General features: G+C 42.7%; 1 pseudogene; it reads right to left on the reverse strand.

Moving 5' to 3' along the window:
- Positions 1-133: 133 nt before the first annotated feature.
- LOC115005534 (transient receptor potential cation channel subfamily M member 1-like) lies at positions 134-18,696 on the reverse strand (annotated as a pseudogene).
- Positions 18,697-19,229: the final 533 nt, after the last annotated feature.

A 19,229-nucleotide genomic window follows, 5' to 3' on the forward strand; every position in this document is an offset into this window, starting at 1 on the left:
TTTGTGGTTGTTTTCCATCTGTTTGTGGCTGTTTTGTGTCTCTTTGCGGCTGTTTGTAGTTGTTTTATGTCCCTTTGTGATTGTTTTGCAACTCTTTGAAGTTTTCCTTCAGACAGAGTCTCTGGTCCCGGTACTAGTCTGTGCCTCCCCCCCCGCTGAATGTTGACAGCAGGTCTCTCATGCTGCCGGTCGAGAGCGGCGTCTCCTCGCTCTCCTCGTTCTCCTTCTTCTTCGTTTTCCTCGGGTTGATGTTCAGACTCTTGGAGCGCAGCGTCGGGTACATCTTGTCCTCTGCCACCAGCAGCTCCTCCGCCGGATCCTCCCCCCCTCCGTCACCATGGTTACTATTGCCTGCCTCACCCCCCTGTTCTCTTTCCTCCACTTCTTGTTTGGATTTTTCACCATTCTTCTCCTGATGGGCGGGGCTGTAGACGACGATGCTACTGATGGATTTCCTGTTGGCGGAGGGCGAGCTGCTGAGGGTCGGAGAGACTAAATACTGCGTGACCTTTGACCTCTCTAGAGGGAAGGACGCCGCCGCCTCCAGCCGGGTTTTCTCTGCCAGCTTTTCCGCGTTAGCGTCCGTCAAGTCAGCAGTGGGGGGGGGTCTTAGGTCAGAGGCGCAGGGGGAGATCAGGATGTCCACGTTGGACAGAGACTGTGTCCTCTCTCTCAGTCCTCGCACCTCCAGCGTCAAGCCAAATTCCTTCATGTCACCTGAAAACAGGAAGCACAGGTCCACGCCGTTTATCTTTCAGATGTTATTTACCTGTGCACACCTGCACAGCCACTTTAAATTCAGATCATTTGTCATATTTTTTATTGCATTTCCTTTAGTGTATATATATATACATATATAAATACACATATATACATACACATATATATGCAGACACAAACATATACATATATACATATATACACATATACATATATATACACATACATATATATACACATATACATACATATATACACATATACATATATATATACACATATACATATATACATATATATATAGACATATATATATATATATATATGTATATATATGTGTGTGTATATATATATATATATATATATATATATATGTATATATATGTGTATATATATGTACATATATATACACATATATATATATACATATATATATATATATATATATACACACACATATATATACATATATATATGTACACATGTATATATATATATACACACACACATGTATATATACATATCCATCCATCCATCATCTATCGCTTATCCGGGATCGGGTCGCGGGGGCAGCAGCTCCAGTAAGGAACCCCAATCTTTCCTTCTCCGGGCCACATCCTCCAGCTCCGACTGGGGGATCCTGAGGCGTTCCCAGGCCAGTGAGGAGATATAATCTCCCCACTGAGTCCTGGGTCTTCCCCGGGGTCTCCTCCCAGCTGGACGTGCCTGGAACACCTCCCTAAGGAGGCGCCCAGGTGGCATCCTTACTAGATGCCCGAACCACCTCAACTGGCTCCTTTCAACGTAAAGGAGCAGCGGCTCTACTCCGAGTCTCTCACAGATGGCTGAGCTTCTCACCCTATCTCTAAGGGAGACGCCAGCCACCCGTCTGAGAAAACCCATTTCGGCCGCTTGTACCCGTGATCTCCTTCTTTCGGTCATGACCCAGCCTTCATGACCATAGGTGAGGGTAGGAACGAAGATCGACCGGTATATTGAGAGCTTTGCCTTCTGGCTCAGCTCTCTTTTCGTCACAACGGTGCGGTAAAGTGACTGTAATACCGCCCCCGCTGCTCCGATTCTCCGGTCAATCTCTCTGCCATAAGGACCACATCAACTCTCGCTTGGGGCGTACAGGGATTGGATGGCCCTCAAAAGTGACCCCCTCACCCCATACTCCTGCAGCACCTTCCACAGTATCACCCGGGTGACCCGGTCATACGCCTTCTCCAGATCCACAAAACACATGTAGACCGGATGGGCGTACTCCCAGGCCCCCTCCAGGATCCTTGCGAGAGTGAAGAGTTGGTCCGTTGTTCCACGACCAGGACGGAATCTGCATTGTTGCTCTTCAATCAGAGGTTCGACTACCAGCCGAACCCTCCTTTCCAGTACCTTGGAGTAGACTTTACCAGGGAGGCTGAGAAGTGTGATACCCCTGTAGTTGGCACACACTCTCTAGTCCCCCTTTTTTAAATAGGGGAACCACCACCCTGGTTTGCCAACCCCTATGCACTTTCCCAGACTTCCACGCAATGTTGATGAGGAGTGTCAACAAAGACAGCCCCTCAACACCCAAAGCCTTCAGCATTTCTGGACGGATCTCCTCAACCCCTGCGGCTTTGCCACTGTGGAGTTGTTTGACTACCTCAGTGACTTCTATCAGGGAAATTGACGATGATCCTCCATCAGCTTCCAGCTCTGCCTCTATCATAGAGTTAGTCGGATTCAGGAGTTCCTCAAAGTGCTCCTTCCACCGGAGCACTCCTTCCACCGGCCGATAACATTCTCAGTCGAAGTCAACTGGGTCCCACCCTTGCTGTACACAGCTTGGATGGTTCCTCGCTTCCCCCTCCTGAGGTGCCGGATGGTTTTCCAGAAGCACCTTGGTGCCGACCGAAAGTCCTTCTCCATAGCTTCTCCGAACTTCTACCACACCCGCTGCTTAGCCTCTGAAACGGCAGAGGCTGCCGCCCTTCTAGTCCTTCGGTACCCTGCAACTGTTTCCGGAGTCCTCCCGGATAACATAAGCCGGAAGGACTCCTTCTTCAGTCGAATGGCTTCCCTGACCACCGGGGTCCACCACGGTGTTCGAGGGTTACCGCCCCTTGAGGCACCTAAGACCTTGAGACCACAGCTCATCACCGCAGCTTCAGCAATAGAGGTTTTGAACATCGCCAACTCAGGTTCAATGCCCCCAACCTCCACAGGGATGTCTGAAAAGCTCCGCCGGAGGTGTGAGTTGAAGATCCCCAGGACAGGGGCTTCCTCCAGACGTTCCCAGTTCACCCGCACTACCCGTTTGGGTTTACCAGGTCTGTCCAGAGTCTTCCCCCACCCCTTGATCCAACTCACCACCAGATGGTGATCAGTCGACAGCTCTGCCCCTCTCTTCACCCGAGTGTCCAAAACATGCGGCCTCAGATCAGATGATATGATTACAAAATCGATCATTGACCTTTGGCCTAGGGTGCTCTGGTACCACGTGCACTTATGAGCATCCTTATGTTTGAACATGACCTTGCATCTAGCCAGACATCGGTGGAGTTTGATGTGAAATATTATGTCAAGTGCTGTCAAAGGTGCATTCTGTCTAAGACACCAGACCCCTCTGCTCGAGCCCCACTTGAGAGTATCAGGACGTCAGCCCCCATGGAGTTAGTATGTATAGACTTCTGGAGTGCAGAGCCGTAAGCAACGCTCTGTGGATGTTCTTGTCTTGACAGACCACTTCACAAAGTTAGCCCACGCTTTTCCATGTGCTAATCAGACTGCAAAACAAGTTGCCAAGAAGCTGTGGGATAACGTCTTTTGTGTGTATGGCTTCCCAGAGCGTGTTCACTCCGATCAGGGAGCACATTTTAAGAGTGAGCTCATAGCAGAATTGCTCAAGCTTTCCGGAGTCTCCAAGTCACACACTACAGCATACCATCCCATGGGTAATGGAGGAACTGAAAGATTCAATTGAACACTTGGTGGTATGTTGCAGTCTCTTTCCCTCAAAGAAAAGCACAAATGTCCTCAACAGATACAAGCTCTGACTTTTGCATATAATGCAACACTACATGAAACTACAGGATGAGTTCTTCAGTGAGCCCTGGCTAAGTTTTGTTTCAGTTGTCTTGGGGGTCAAATTGGCACACATGTGTACGTTATGGTCCGGATGTTGGTGAAATTTAGGAGGGGTGAATGTAACTGATGTATAAATGATAACATGTTTTATATTTTACAAACATCCATTTGTTCATATTTTGTTGTACTAATACTCCTTTTTGTATATTTATTTCGAAGAAGATGCTTTTATTTTGAAACTCCTGAAACCAGCACTTTCTGGGGGTTCGCGCCACTTTTACGGAGACTGTGGGAAGGATCCGCTGAAGAGAGCTGTGCATGTCAAAAAACCCTGACTGTGATGTTACCGTATGATGAGGACTTTAATGTGTTTCTTCTGATTCAACGGTAATTTATGGACAAATTAAGGAGAAAACCAACATTCAGAGCCAATAAATGCTGGTTGAAAAGGCAGAAGTTCTCCATCGTTATTTCCTAGTTCAACACAGCACAACGCAGAGTCGATCGTGGTGTCAGATAAATAGGACTTGAACCAGCTTAATGCGGTATATATATATATATCCATATATATATATATATATATATATCCATATATATATATATGGATATATATATATATATATATATATACCGCATTAAGCTGGTTCAAGTCCTATTTATCTGAGCGATCTCAATTTGTACTTGTTAACGATAAATCCTCCATGACAGCCAAAGTCATTCTTGGAGTTCTGCAAGGTTCTGTACTTGGACCGATTCTATTCACCTTATATATGCTTCCTTTGGGCAATATTATAAGGAACCACTCTATAAACTTTCATTGCTATGCGGATGATACCCAATTATATCTATCAATTAAACCAGTTGAAACCAATCAATTGGCTAAACTTCAAGCATGCCTTAAGGACATAAAAACTTGGATGTCTAGCAACTTTTTGATGTTAAACACAGACAAAACTAAAGTTATTATACTTGCATTTTCTAATGACATAGAAGCTCTGGATGGCATTAATTTGGCCTCCAGCACTACTGTAAGGAATCTCGGCGTCATCTTTGATCAAGATCTGTCGTTTAACTCCCACATAAAACAAATCTCAAGGACTGCCTTCTTTCATCTACGTAACATTGCAAAAATAAGACACATCCTGTCTCAAAATCATGCAGAAAAACTAGTCCATGCATTTGTTACTTCAAGGCTGGATTACTGCAACTCATTGTTATCAGGTTGTCCCAAAAAGTCGCTTAAGACTCTTCAGTTGATCCAAAATGCAGCGGCACGTGTATTGACAAGAACAAGGAAACGGGATCATATTACTCCTGTATTAGCTGCTCTGCACTGGCTCCCGGTAAAATACAGAATAGAATTTAAAATCCTTCTCCTGCCTTACAAAGCAATTAATGGTCAGGCTCCAGCATATGTTAAAGATCTGATAGTACCTTATAAACCAACTAGAGCATTACGCACCCAGACTGCAGGGTTACTTGTGGTTCCTAGAGTCTCTAAGAGTACAATGGGAGCCAGAGCCTTCAGCTATCAAGCTCCTCTCCAGTGGAACCAGCTTCCAGTTTGTGTTTGGGAGGCAGACACACTCTCCACATTTAAGAGTAGGCTAAAGACTTTCCTTTTTGATAAAGCTTATAGTTAGGGCTGGCTCAGGTTTGCCCTGGATCAGCCCCTAATTATGCTGCTATAGACTTTGACTGCCGGGGGACGCCTCCCTGCTCTCTTCCTTCTCTTCCTCTCTCCTCCCCTCCCTCTCTTCTTCTCCCTCTCTATCTGTATACATTTATGTAAATGTATGTTACTAACTCATCATCCGGGGCATCATCCGCGGAGTTTCTGTGTCTCATGTGGCAGGTTGCCACTGATAAAGTTTACGTCAGGATCATGAATCGTGACAGCGCCTGCTGCCCTGGTCCTGCTGGACACCGGGAAGCCTTTTTGACATTTTCCTGGATTCATCCATACTTTCTCTTTTTTCAACACAACATCATTTCTGTCAAATGTTGTATTTGTACTATGTTGTTTATCCTGTACACACGACATCTATTGCACGTCTGTCCGTCCTGGGAGAGGGATCCCTCCTCAGTTGCTCTCCCTGAGGTTTCTTCCGTTTTCCCCCTTTAATTATGGGGTTTCTTTTGGGAAGTTTTTCCTTGTGCGATGCGAGGGTCTAAGGACAGAAGGTGTCGTAACCTGTACAGTCTGTAAAGCACACTGAGACAAATATATATATATATATATATATATATATATATAATATATAATTTGTGATATTGGGCTATACAATATGATGATTTGATTTGATATATATATATATATGTATATACTGTGTGTATATATATATATATATATATATATATATATATATATATACACACACACACACAGTATATACCATACAATATTCAGAGAACAGAATATTGTATCTGGTGTTGTATTATCGTGTGAAGTCACAAGATCTTTAGCATTGTGCTTCCTGTGTCCCACCTGTCGTTGTTCCTCCCTCTGGGTTTCCCTCTTGTCTCTCTGGGCTCGGCTGGAGCTTCCTGTCACCCCCCTCCAGGTCTCCGGACACGGAGGTGCGCTCGTCGTGCTCCAGCTGGTAGCGGTACAGACTGTACCCGTCGCTGCTGTTCATGCTGCCGTGTCTCAGCAGAGCGGCCGGTTCGCAGACGGACGAGCCTCTGGAGTGCGTGCGCACCAGCTCGGCCCCGTCGACCCCAGCCAGCTTCTCCAGGGCATTCATCATCCGGCCGGAGAACTCCTCCAACTGACCCAGGCGGAGGTCCACCGTCTGCAGCGACGCCTTCATGGAATGTTCCCTCTCGTTCACCTCCTCCAGACGCATGAACATGTTCTCCACCCTGATGTACCAAACAAAAGAAATGAAAGACAAGAAATATTAGTGTATAAAGATGAATGTAAGTCTATAAAGAAATGTTATTGTATAAAGATGAATGTAAGTCTATAAAGAAATGTTAATGTATAAAGATGAATGTAAGTCTATAAAGAAACATTAGTGTATAAAGATGAATGTAAGTCTATAAAGAAACGTTAGTGTATAAAGATGAATGTAAGTCTATAAAGAAATGTTATTGTATAAAGATGAATGTAAGTCTATAAAGAAATGTTAATGTATAAAGATGAATGTAAGTCTATAAAGAAACATTAGTGTATAAAGATGAATGTAAGTCTATAAAGAAACGTTAGTGTATAAAGATGAATGTAAGTCTATAAAGAAACGTTAGTGTATTAAGTGTCTGAGAATCTGACCTCTCAGATGTCACTCGGATTCTCTCGTTGTTGGACGATTGTTTCTCGTCGTCTTTCTCTCTGAAGTATTCCTCCACACACTGCTCCTCGAACTCATGCAGACTTTTCAGCTCGTCCGCACTAAGCACCAGCTCTGTGGAAACAAACGTTATTTAATATCGGAGGACACTAATGTTAAATATTATATTATATTATAATTATTATCGATGTAGGTGATTTCTGTGCAGCAGGCCTTACGGAGGCGTCTCTCCCGGTCGTCGCGCTCGCCCTCAGGCCTGCGTCTGCAGCGGCAGCACAGCCGCCTCAGTACGATGTAGATGTGGGGGAAGACGATGAGCGGGGGGGGGCAGGATGGGCCGGTCGTGGAAGTTCATTATCAGCTGATACCGCTGGAACTTCCACACCTGATTGGAGATGGACTTCACCTCGAAGAATGTGTTGCTGTGGAGAGGAAGTGGAGACGATTATACATCGTTATTCATGTACTGATCCTGACTGTCTGTCTCTCCTCAGGCCGCTAACCCTAACCCTAACTTGCTTAGCCTCGTACTAACACTTAAACTTAGCCTCGTGCTAACGTTCACACTTAGCCTTGTGCTAACACTCAAACTTATCCTTGTGCTAATGTTAACACTTAGCCACGTGCTAACGTTCACACTTAGCCTTGTGCTAACACGCAAACTTATCCTTGTGCTAATGTTAACACTTAGCCTCGTGCTAACGTTCAAATTTAATCTTGTGTTAATGTTCACACTTTAGCTGTTGAGAAGTCATATGGAGTACAGTCAACACACTTCACCTGACATTTAATCAAAATGCATATTATTATTAAGGTAAATTGAGACGATTTTAAATTGCTTTAACAAAACATTATGCAATTACCTCGACTGGACTAAATGACTAAATAGCAGCAGATATTTTAGCATAATCTGATATTTTCTTTTTAAACAGTATGAATACAACTAACATTAATATTAATGCTAATATTGCTACTTCTTTATTTTTCTGTCTTCTTTCATTCTCTCCTTGTTATATGTTCCTAATTATTTCTGAACTAAACAGTTTTCAATCCGACACTGTAACTCAACGCCAGGACTTTTATTTTGAGGTTTTCCTGCAGATGTTTTCTCTGTGCTGTACTGAGTTTCCTGATCTGAGGTCTGTACATGATTTACTTGAAGACAGCAATGAGCAGGTTGACCAGCAGGATGTTGGCAACCAGCAGGTAACAGGCCATGATGGCCGGAGTGAGCCAGGCCCCGGGGATACAGGGAGGAAGCTTCTTCCCGTCTTCATCGTACAAGTTGTCTCCACACGGAGCTGAGACACAAACACAGTCACTGCTGTTGTTAATAATCCGGCAGGTTTAAAGGAGATGCAAGATAACTCTGGTACAATGTGTTTAATGGCAAACAAATGGCTAAATAAAATAAACTATACATAGAAAAAAGATTGAGATTTTACCATACTGTAACTGCATTCACAATTATATTTTAGTAAAAGTATTATTTAAGTGTACTTAAAGTATAATAGCAAATTAATTGCAAATACTCAAGACTCAAAAGATTTTCATTAATTGAGCTCCACTTTTTTATTTACATTCAGTAATGATCACCTTAGAAGTTTATATTTTCATCCTCTGTTGTCAAATTACCTGCAGACACTCGAGGCATCAACAGGAAACGATGTTTCACATTAAAACAATTCAACTGGAAAAACTAGGGCTGGCTTTTATTGTGAAGCAGCCACAGGAAACACAATGCACAATACTAGACTTCCTGTCTGTATCTATAATAGTAATGATATATAATAATATAATAATAGTAATGAGCCGGGACTGACGACTACATTTAACTTCAGTTTGTTGGAGATACTCACGATTGATTTCCATCGCATAAACTGTCAAAAGGGAAACAGAGAAGAGACAGAAAATAAAATGTATTATTATTATTATTATTATTAATAACTGATAACAACAACATGAACAGTCAAGGCAGGAAGAAGACATCTCAGCCTCCCTGGTAAAGTCTACTCCAAGGTGCTGGAAAGGAGGGTTCGGCGGATAGTCGAACCTCTGATCGAAGAGGAACAATGTGGATTCCGTCCTGGTCGTGGAACAACGGACCAACTCTTCACTCTCGCAAGGATCCTGGAGGGGGCCTGGGAGTATGCCCAACCAGTCTACATGTGTTTTGTGGATCTGGAGAAGGCGTATGACCGGGTCCCCTGGGTGATACTGTGGGAGGTGCTGTGTGTCCAGATACTCGGCAGTAAGTCGGATTCGTTTCCAGTGGATGTTGGCCTCCGCCAGGGCTGCGCTTTATCACCAATCCTGTTTCTGATTTTCATGGACAAGATATCGAGGCGTAGTCGTGGAGGAGAGGGGTTGCAGTTTGGTGGCCTGAGGATCTCATCGCTGCTCTTTGCAGATGATGTGGTCCTTATGGCGTCATCGGTCTGTGACCTTCAACAGTCACTGGATCAGTTCGCAGCCGAGTGTGAAGCGGTTGGGATGAGGATCAGCATCTCAAAATCTGAGGCCATGGCTCTCAGCAGGAAACCGGTGCATTGCCTACTCCGGGTAGGTGATGAGCCCTTACCCCAAGTGAAGGAGTTCAAGTACCTCGGGGTCTTGTTCGCGAGTGAGGGGACGATGGAGCGAGAGATTGGCCGGAGAATCAGAGCAGCGGGGGCGGTTACTGCAGTCGCTTTACCGCACCGTTGTGATGAAAAGAGAGCTGAGCCAGAAGGCAAAGCTCTCGATCTACCGGTCGATCTTCGTTCCTAGCCTCACCTATAGTCATGAAGGCTGGGTCATGACAAAGAACGAGATTGCGGGTACAAGCGGCCAAAATGTGTTTTCTCAGACGGCTGGAGTCTCCCTTAGAGATAGGGTGAGAAGCTCAGCCATCCGTGAGAGACTCTGAGTAGAGACCACGCTCCTTTGCGTTGAAAGGAGCCAGTTGAGGTGGTTCATCTAGTAAGGAGCCACGTGGGCGCCTCCCTAGGGAGGTGTGCCAGGCACGTCCAGATGGGAGGAGACCCCGGGGAAGACCCAGGACTCGGTGGAGAGATTATATCTTCTCACTAGGAACGCCTCGGGATCCCCCAGTCGGAGCTGGAGGATGTGGCCCGGAGAAGGGAAGTTTAGGGTTACTTACTGGAGCTGCTGCCCCTGCGACCCGACCCCGGATAAGTGGTAGACAATGGATGGATGAATATATATATATATAAAAATATATTTTTATTAAATATAAATATGTATATTCATAATATATATATATATAATTATATATATATAAATATATATATTTTTTTATATAAATATGTATATTTATAATATATATATATATATTATTAATTGTTTTATTAATAAAAATAAAAAGCACTAAAACCGCAGTGAGGACAGAGGGGGAAGACAGAGGGGGAGGAAAGCAGGTGAGGACAGGGAACAGTGGGTGACAACAGAGGACAGAGGGTGAGGACAGAGGACAGACTCACTGACTGAAGTCTTACTATGAACTCTAAGCTTACGGTCTATGGAATCTGCAAACACTTCTCCGTAGATCATCCAGTACGGCATGTAGAAGATATTCTTGGCCAGACGCCACGTCGGCTCCTCATCCGGGTGCAGGATGGCCTGCCGCGCCACGCCGAAGCTCATCAGCACCACGAGCATGATGACCACGAAGTACAGCATGTCAATCATCTGCAGGAGCACCACGGACATTATGTACTGATGTTACTGTCTTATTGTTATTTTATTAATCACATACTTTACTATTAAGTTTTATTATATTTATTAAATTCACGTATTTTATTATGTGTAAAATGTTATTCTATCTTATTTTAATATTCACATACTACTATAGATAGTATTCAAGTTACACAGTTTTATTATATTTTATTGGAAGTTGAGTGATTTGTTTTTAATTTAAAGTTTAAAGATTTGTTTATATTTATATTAAAGTACAGATTGGACACCTTTAAAGGGTTTTATAATATAAATGATTAATGTATATAAATGTAATCATATATATTATCTCTTTTTATATAAAAACAACTTACCTAACCCTAACTCATGAATGTAACTAAAACTTTCTCAGTGTAACGTCTGTGTCCTCTGTGTGTTTGTCAATAAAGCTTTTGGATTTTGAATGAGTTTGTTGCCTTGCTTTGTAACATTTAGTCAGCCCAGCTTCTCCCTGAACAATAAAGTTATATTGAGAGTGTTACCATTTTGCCGATCATCATGACGTAGGGTCCCAGGTACTTGTTGACCCCGAAGATGTCGAGAACGCGGATGTACCAGAAGATGATGTCCACGCAGTAGATGACGCGCCCGTAGCCCATGGAGGGTTCGTTCTGCAGCCGCAGCAGTAACCCCAGCAGGAAGACGGAGATGGCCGCCAGGTCAGTGATATTCCAGTAATCCTCCAGCCACACGTTGATCTTCTGCTTGAGTTTCCCCGGCTCCGACATCAGGATCTGATGGTGGGGACATCAGTAACATCAGCTTCAGGGGACCCATAAATGTCTTATTCAGATCGTTATTAATTATATTGAGTTTAACTTCTTGTACGGCTGCTTGTACATGTACATGTGACTCCAGCTCATAACTGTGGTGTGTAGATTAAAGTAATAAAACCAGAACACTATATATAATAACTATATACATATATAAATATAGGTCTGTATAATAATTATGTAATTACACAGAAACTGTTTAAAGTCTGTCACCATAAAACCGTATGAAGAAGTATTGTGCGAACGATTGCCTCCGTAGTTACCGCGCTATTGCCTCTGTAGTTACCGCACTATTGCCTCCGTAGTGACCTGTCACGGTGGGGAAAAGGTGAGGACCCAAACGTAGAATGCAAGATGATCTTTTAACAAAAGAGGGCTTTATTCCAGGAAAGCTTACAAAATTGCAAGGTAACAAATAAAACTGAAAATATAGACCAGAGGGTGAGACGAGGTAGCCACGAGGGGAAAACACCATGTAACATGAATGACGACCAGACAAGGAACACTGGCACAGATGGGGATATATATACACACAACCACTAAACGAGGGAAAGAGACAGCTGGGAGAGAAAGGCAAATACACAGGAGGAAACTAATCAACAATCACAAAGGGAGGGAAAACACAGAGACCGGAAGTACAACTAGACATGACACAAGGGGGAGTGAACACTTTTAAATAAAACATGATACAGAAAATCACGATCATGACATTACCGCGCTATTGCCTCCGTATGGTTTGAAGTGGAAGGTACTACAGATTCCGTCATCTTTTCATACCATGTGTATTTATTAACTTTTACAGTTCCTTCTCAAATAAACTAGATAAAAATGTATTTGAACAGGTGAAACATTATTGTTTCTCAGTACCTGAAGTTGTCTGATGTGTGTCAACAGTAAAAGTTTGGCTCAGGTGTGTTTACCTGTCGGACTTTCTCCAGTCCCAGAGTGATGATGTACGAGATGACGATCCACTCCTGCAGAGACGGCCATCGCTCCATCTTCACCAGGATGATGTAGTTATACAGCGCCAGGTAGACCAGGTACGAGATCTGAAACACACACAAATATTATTATTATTGTTATTATTATTGTTGTTATTATTATTCTTTTTATTTACCTCTTCATAAACACCAGGTGAGACAAACTGTCTAAACGTTTTAAGAAATTCTGTTTAGGTTTTTGAATTTGTTTAAATCTTTTAAAATGACAAATAATGTAATAGTTATTATGTATGCAGGGTTAGGGTTAGGGTTAGTATGTAGTAAGAATGTAAAACATGAAATCTGAATTATTTAATCAAACCTCAGACGCGGAACAATATGCAGTTGGAGAATATCACATTTGAAACTTGCCGTGTTGAACCAGAACTTGGTGAAAGGAGCGCTGTAGAACTCGTAGATCTTCCTCCCAATGGGAGTCCTCCTGTGTTTCTTCTGGTCTTCTTCTTCGTCTCCTTTCTTTGACGTAGTGTCGACGTTGGACAGGGCGTCCTGAAACAAACGCAGAATCACTGAAACTACTGTAAACTTATATTGAAGGTAATGAACCTGAAGCTGCTCCGTTTCTTTGCTACCTTGCTGGATTTGTCGTCCTCTTTAGTTTTGCTGTCGTCGTTGTCTTTGAAAGAATGATGCGAAGCTTCGTCTCCAAGACGAAACTCCATGAGGAGAATCAAAGGAGGGAAAATTATCCCTAAAATCACCTGCAGACATAAAACCAGCTCATTATCACATCATCTGTCTGTTTTCATCTGGAAATGATGAATTAACAAGAAATATTATTACATTATACGACCACCAACCAGGTGGAACGGTCTCTTTTATTTTTGCTCATAAACTGAAGAAATTAATTGTTTTCAGAGTGTCCTGACAGAATCTCAAGGCCTCTACACACCGAGGGCGTTTTTTCTCGTGCTATTAATTCTCTCGTCAATATATGTATATATATATATATATGTATATATATATTTATGTATATATATATGTATATATATATATATGTATATATATATATATATATATATATATATATGTATATATATATATATACATATATTGACGAGAGAATTAATAGCACGAGAAAAAACACCCTCGGTGTGTAGAGGCCTTGAGATTCTGTCAGGACAGTTATATACAGTATATCTCAAAAGTGAGTACACCCTTTAGATTTTTGCAAATATTCTGTTATATCCTTTCAGGGGATAACATTATCCTACTGAAACTTTGATATAACTTAAAGTAGTCAGTGTGCTGCTTGAATAACAGTATAGATTTATTGTCCTTTGAAAATTACTCAGTACACAGCTGTTAATGTCTAAACAGCTGGCAACAAAAGTGAGTACACCCCATAGTGAACATGTCCTAATTGTGCCCAATGATGTTGTTTTCCCGCCCTGGTGTCATGTGACTCGTTAGTGTTACAAGGATTCAGGTGTAAATGATAAGCAGGGCTGTTAAATTTGGTGTTTTGGGCACAATTCTCTCTGAATGCTGGACAACATGGCACCTCATGGCAAGGAACTCTCTGAGCGGCTGAAAAAAAGGATTATTGCGCTTCACAAAGATGGCCTTGGCTATAAGAAGATTGCCAACACCATGAAAATGAGTTGCAGCACAGTGGCTAAGATCATACAGCGGTTTTCCAGGACAGGTTCCACTCGGAACAGGCCTCGCCAGGGTCGACCAAAGAAGTTGAGTCCACGTGCTCAGCGTCATATCCAGAGGTTGGTTTCCAAAAATAGACGTGCGAGTGCTTCCAGCATTGCTGCAGAGGTTGCAGAAGTGGGATGTCAGCCTGTCAGTGCCCAGACCATACGCCGCACACTGCATCAAATCGGTTTGTATGGCCGTCGCCCCAGACAGAAGCCCCTTCTGAAACCGATGCATAAGAAAGCCCGCAAACAGTTTGCTGAAGACAATGAATCCAAGAACATGAGTTACTGGAACCATGTCCTGTGGTCTGATGAGACCAAAATAAACCTGTTTGGGTCAGATGGTGTCCGGCGTGTGTGGCGGCACCCTGGTGAGGAGTACCAAGACAAATGTGTTTTGCCTACAGTCAAGCATGGTGGTGGCAGCATCATGGTCTGGGGCTGCATGAGTGCTGCCGGCACTGGGGAGCTGCATTTCATTGAGGGACACATGAATTCCAATATATACTGTGACATCCTGCAGCAGAGCATGATCCCCTCTCTTCGGAAACTGGGCCGTAGGGCAGTTTTCCAACATGATAATGACCCTAAACACACCTCCAAGATGACAACGGCCTTGCTGAAGAAGCTGAAGGTTAAGGTGATGGACTGGCCAAGTATGTCTCCAGACCTAAACCCAATTGAGCACATGTGGGGCATCCTCAAGAGGAAGGTGGAGGAGTGCAAGGTGTCCAACATCCGTGCGCTCCGTGATGTCGTCGTGGAGGAGTGGAAGAAGATTCCAGAAGCAACCTGTGCAGCTCTGGTGAATTCCATGCCCAGGAGGGTTAAAGCAGTGCTAGATAACAATGGTGGTCACACAAAATATTTGACACTTTAGGCACAATTTAGACATGTTCACTATGGGGTGTACTCACTTTTGTTGCCAGCTGTTTAGACATTAACAGCTGTGTACTGAGTAATTTTCAAAGGACAATAAATCTATACTGTTATTCAAGCAGCACACTGACTACTTTAAGTTATATCAAAGTTTCAGTAGGATAATGTTATCCCCTGAAAGGATATAACAGAATATTTGCAAAAATCTAAAGGGTGTACTCACTTTTGAGATATACTGTATATATACATATATATATATATATATATATATATATATATGTATATATGTATATATGTGTATATATATATATATACATATATATATGCATATGTATATATATGTATATATATATATGTATATATATATATATATATATATATGTATGTATATACACATACATATATACATATATATATATATATATATATATATATACAGTATATTGTATAACTGTTATATTATATAAGTCAGAAGTACTTTCACATTGAAAGCGTATATTAAGCGTTGAAAAAGCAGCATGTTTGAAGTGGGCGGGGCTAACACCTCTGTGAACCAATCAGGATTTAGGAACATTGTAATGTTTGGTCCCTGTCAATCAAATCTGATCAAACTCCGCCCACACAGTCCTGGTGACAGGAAGTGATTCAGTGTTAAACTCTTCAAAGTATTACTCAAAGTACAAACTTAGTACTCTGGTTGTTGCTTTGAGGCGTTTTTGCACCGGGGGCAACTGTTATTCTTGTCATGAATACTTTTGCACAGAACGAGACAAAGTTACATATTTCTTTCTTGAACAGAGAAGATTTTTCTAAGTTTTCGCACACGATGTGCGGAACAGGTTGAGTTGTGCCATTTTTCATTAAACCAACAACACTGAGGGTCCCTAAACCGAACCAAGATGCTAAGATATAATCTCTCCACCGAGTCCTGGGTCTTCCCCGGGGTCTCCTTCCACCTGGACGTGCCTGGAACACCTCCCTAGGGAGGCGCCCAGGTGGCATCCTTACTAGGTGAACCACCTCAAATGGCTCCTTTCCACGCAAAGGAGCAGCAGCTCTACTACGAGTCTCTTATGGATGGCTGAGCTTCTCACCATATCTCTACTGTAAGTGAGACGCCAGCCACCCGCCTGAGAAAACTAATTTTGGCCTTTTGTACCCGTGATCTTTCGGTCATGACCCATCCTTCATGACCATAGGTGAGGGTAGGAACGAAGATTGACCGGTAGATCAAGAGCTTAGCCTTCTGGCTCAGCTTTCTTTTTACAACGGTGCGGTAAATACAATACCGCCCCCTCTGCTCCGATTCTCCGGCCAATTTCTCGCTCCATCGTCCCCTCACTCAAGAACACAACACTGAGGTACTTGAACTCCTTCACTTGGGGGTAAGGACTAATTCCCTACCCGGAGTAGGCAATCCATCGGTTTCCTGCTGAGAGCCATGGCCTCAGATTTCCGCTTCACACTCTGCTGCAAACCGATCCAGTGATTGCTGAAGGTCACAGACCGATGATGCCATAAGGACCACATCATTTACAAAGAGCAGCGATGAGATCCTCAGGCCACCGAACTGCAACCCCTCTCTCCTCCACGACTACTCCTGCCACAGCAGAGGCTACCGCCCTTCGAGCCTGTCGGTACCCTGCAACTGTTTCCAGAGACCTGTCGGATAACATAACTCCAATGTAGCAGCGCTGAGCTGGGGACTTGTGAGTATCACCACACTCGCCCGACGCCTCACACCTTGGGCAAGATCTTTTTCAGAACATTTTTATAAAATTAAGCTTTTAAAAGGAATTGGGACAAACCGAGCATTATATTATTTTTTTTGGTGTTTTGCATTTTGGTTATTGGTCTCGGAGTGTGAAGGTACAGGTCTCCTCTGAATACCTCCAGGCTGTTGCTCTTGCCCATCCTCAGACAGCCCATCCACATGTCGGTCAGCAGCATCTGGCTGCAGGTGTGAGCGATGAAGTCTCGGTGTTTGGCGGCGACAGCCAATTTCAGGCAGGTGGAGTTACTCCAGTTCTTCAGCTCGTACGTCAGCAGCTTCATTGCCACCTGCTCGTCATGTTTGTATGACTGATCCAACAACTCATAGGCCAGCTGACCAAACTCCCTGCACAGAAGAGACAGGAAGTGATGTTTACAAAAGTTCATTTAAAAAGGACATGAAAATGTGTCACACACTAATAGTAAGAAAATACATTAAACAAATATAAACACGAGATGAACAAGTGTGTAAATACATTTTACATTTTATATAATTTAAATATAGTACTTATATTATATATATACACTTTATATTTAATTTTTAATGTATAAATATCAAAGGAATTTAACAAAATAATTTGTAAAAATGGTTGGTGTAGTATAACGGCACTATTTCAAAGGTTAAATCTTATTTATTTTTTTATTTTTTATCCCAGCAGCTCAATACGTCGCTCAACAATATTCCCCCTGACATCATACATCATTATTTAATAGTTGATTTATATTTTGTATTAATAATCTGAATCTACAAAATCACGAAAGCTGACAGATAAATATAGGGTAGTAAAAAGTTCAATATTTACATCTGAGATTAAGTTTATGAAAGCATAAAATGGAAATACTCAAGTTTAGTACAAGTACGTCAGAGTTGTACTCTGGTAAAGTACTGAGTTATTGTTAACGTGGCTCTCTGGCCGTGCGGGGCCCTCACTTGGAGTTGTTCTCTAGGTCCTGGTAGATGTCATCCACCAGCTCGCTTTGGGACGACTCGTGGGCCATGGCCTTGTACAGTTTACAGGCCACCAGAGCTTTGGCCATGGCCTCCTCACCGCGCTGCCACAGGAACAGTGCCATCTTCTGGCGCTTCATCAGCACGGCCCACACCATGAGCTCGTGGAACGGGTACTGAAACCTGCTGACCTCGGGGTCGTCCACGTCGATGTCCACCTCCTCCTCCTTTTTCTTGTTCTTCTTCCCTTTGCCCTTCGCACGCGGCTCGTCGTCCTGCGGGAGAAGCTCGCCGTGAGTCCACATTCACACACCATTAATCACATTTACAAGCAGAAATAAAGTCAACAAACCTCCATTCCAAGAAGTTTCAGAGCTTTAGGCTGCAAGAGAAAATAAGAAAAGAGAGAAATATGTTGGATCCCAATGATATTTAAAAACTACACTTTACTTAAACTACTGATGCATGTGTTGCACGTGTTGGCCGTGTTAAACATGTTGGACGTGTTTAAACGTGTTGAACATGTTGGGCGTGTTGGCCGTGTTAAACGTGTTGAACATGTTAGGCGTGTTGGACGTGTTTAAATGTGTTGGACGTGTTTAAACATGTTGGCCGTGTTAAACGTGTTGGGCGTGTTAAGCGTGTTGGACGTGACACACGTGTTGAACCATGTTGGGCGAGTTGGACGCGTGGGACGTTGAGCGTGCTCACCCTCTTAAGGCCGTACAGGTTGTTGTACAGCGTCCTGAAGCTCTTCCTGGTGTAGATGCAGCGGTACGCCCCCCCCATCAGCAGTTCCAGCACCAGGCCGATGTCGATCAATGTGATCTGGTAGTCCGGAGGCAGATTCCCCTGAAACACAGAGTTTTATACAAACATATACATGATAACCTTTTTCTTAAGAAAAACCAAGTACATGACGATATCTTATATTCTTACTTTAATTTTATACAGAAGAAGGTCACGTTTAAGAAGAACTTCATCAATAAATACAATAAACACTTTAGATGACAATGTAAATATTGCATTAAATGAATGAAGGTACTATTTATTTTTAAATGATTACATAGTTTCAAAAAATAATATTACCCATTTATATATATATTATTTTATGTAACATACAATGTCAGATCAGTTTGTATGGCACATTATTGGATCATAAAACAAACAATGTTTCAATTTATTTGTTTTATGATGTGTTGAACAACATTCATAAAGCTTTTACTTTGAAAGATTTGATTTCTTCCTGTCCTGCAGTGGTGTCTGAGGGGTTTTGCAGGTTGTGATGAATCCACTCACACAAATAAAAACTGTTACGTCAGTTAAACAATATTCATCCATCCATCCATCGTCTACCGCTTATCCGGGGTCGGGTCGCGGTAGGC

The sequence above is a fragment of the Cottoperca gobio genome, unplaced genomic scaffold (assembly GCF_900634415.1).
Source record: "Cottoperca gobio unplaced genomic scaffold, fCotGob3.1 fCotGob3_316arrow_ctg1, whole genome shotgun sequence".
Lineage (NCBI taxonomy): Eukaryota > Metazoa > Chordata > Actinopteri > Perciformes > Bovichtidae > Cottoperca > Cottoperca gobio.